Genomic DNA, 2678 nt, shown 5'->3' on the forward strand with positions numbered 1-2678 from the left:
CAGAAATAAATCAGGTGTCCATTATAGTTGGGTGGACTTAAGAAACCCAAAAAAATCCCCCAAAGTTATTTTAAATATTATTCACTTAATCACACAATTTACCTTTTTTTTTTTTTTTTTTTTTTTTTTTAAAACAACACAGTCCTAAAGTTGGCCCATTTTACTCAATAGAGATTTAAAATGTGTAAAGAAAATTTTTTTCAATATTCTAAACATTTTTACTGTTTATTCATGTTCATAAGAATCAAGTATCTCTAAAAAAAAATATTTTCTAAGCTATTGAATGCATCGCAAGACCAGTATATCTGAAGATTTAATTTTTTAAAATAAAATTTAAACTCTTGAAAAACCAAGGTTACAAAGACAGTTTATGTGGGAACACGAACTCAAAATCGGCCCCCAAAGTGGTCCACACAGGCAGGTTTCAATATTTTCAGAAAGAATATCAAAATGAAATTCTGTCAAAGGCATATGACAGAGAAGAATGGAGAAAGAAGGTTGACTGATCTTGTGTGGTGCTCCAACGGCCCACCAGACCAAGGGATAGATGAAAGTGAAGAAGTTTGATGTAAACCTGGCCTAACTGATGTCGTATTATAATTATCTAATTGTTCTGTAAAGGGTCAATCTCTCATTCAAAGCCTCAAGAAAAAAACAAACGATTCTGTAAAACAAAATAAAAAATTCTCCTCTTCCTTTAGTTCAGTATTAGTGAATAGTTGTAAAAATGGTGTAATGTTATGAAAAAAATGCTTGCATAGTTGATTTTCAAAATTAAATTTTTCACTTTCAGAATAGAAAATAGTAGCTGTTGCATCAGAACTTTGAATGGTCTAAAACAGGGGTGGGCAACCTTTTTCTATCGAGGGCCACATAAAAAAATTTGTAGGAATGAGGGGCCGCATATATATATGTATTTAAGAAATGTGGGAATCGTGGCCGAGAGGCCAAGTGCGCTTGAACTTGGCTTGGCTACCTAGAAGGGGGCTCAAGGTTCGCCACCCGACTCGGGCACAGTTGTGTTTACTGAGCGCCTAAAGGCAGCACGGAAAACCAACTGCTAGATACCCCCTCCCCCCCCACTGGTCCACAAATGAGATTGGACCAAAGCGCTCTGAGCATGCTATAAGCATGAAAGTAGCGCTTTATAAAAGCTATATATATAAATATACGCTAGTTGTCTTTTAATTGATATGTATACTGTATTAAACATTTACATCTTTTTTACACTACAAATTGAGGAATTACAAGAAGATTTAGGTATTTTTAAAACTAACTTTACCAATATTTTTTTAAAATTTTGTTACTATCTTTTTACATCATTACAATTCATCACAACAAATTAGCTGCACAGTTGTACTTAATGTGAAGTATGTAATTGTTTACCCTCGTGCATAATGTTCTGGAACTGTGGAACTACCTTACTAGTTCTTATCCTTGTGACTGTCAAATTACACCCAGTTAGCACTTGTTTATTTTCAAACAAAAGAGAAATGCTTGTTCACAGATGTATGTGGACCCAAATAATGTAAAGAGTTAAGCATCAAGAGTTTTAAGTATGGAAATACAGCTTCTTGTACCCATAAAACTCCAGCGGAAGAACTTACTGGAACTTCTCTTTCAGGTCATAATTTGCTTGGAGGCGTTTCCTCTGGAGCTGAATCAACTTCTGTACTACATAGTGAAGTGAGGGTATTGAAAACTGGTTTCAAGTTCATGCTGTCTCAGAATTGCTTTCAACCATTTTACTAGAAATAGTTTCATCTTTCAGCAAAGGAAAATGATAAAACCTGTTTTCACTTGCTTGCCATGAGAAACAGAAAAGCTATGTATGAAAACATGCACATACATTTCATGTGCAAGCAACCCATTGCAACACTTAGGTGAAAAGCATTAAGTCTGTCATCCACTCTGCATTAGACATATTAGTAACAAAGTCACAGTCAATGTCCTTCAAGGAACATAACAAATTCTTCTTCTCAATATCTAGCCCTTGCTAAGCCAGAGGACACTACTGTGGTACTGAACATCAGAATTTTTGGTTTCCAGAACTTCTCGGAACTGCCTGTGGTTAAGCTCTGATAAGGTTGATTGCTGAGATAATTGGATCAATAATTTGTTTGATATTCAATGCATCCTTGCACAAACTTAACAGTGTAGAGTTTATGTTTGGGATATAATTTATATAAAAAAAACTGTTTTTCTCCGTCAAAGCACGGGCTCCATCCGTTGTTACACATCATCTTACTCCAAGCAAACCCAACACTTTCAACACAGTTCTTCATAGCATTGAATAAATACTGGCTTGAGTTTGTGTCTTTGACTGAATGTCTCGAAATTTTGCCAATAAGCATAATCTTCATTCGCTTTAAACTTTTAGTATGACATGCAGAGACGATGTTTCTTTCTTCATCATTTGTGATATGAAGATATTAAAAATTATTTAATTGTAATATATTTGCATTTTTTATATGTTTAATCTGTGGGCACACCTGAATTCTGTAGGTGCCCGTGGACCGTAATTTGCCCACCCCTGGTCTAAAATATTAGGATGTCAGATTTTCAATAGATTTTCTAGTTTACGAGATCTAAATGGGACAGAATGACAGACACACCACACAAAACTAATAGCATCTATTCGCCTTTCCAAAAAAAAACCTCATAAAAGTCTTTCCACA

This window comes from Biomphalaria glabrata, chromosome 7 (assembly GCF_947242115.1).
Source record: "Biomphalaria glabrata chromosome 7, xgBioGlab47.1, whole genome shotgun sequence".
NCBI lineage: Eukaryota > Metazoa > Mollusca > Gastropoda > Planorbidae > Biomphalaria > Biomphalaria glabrata.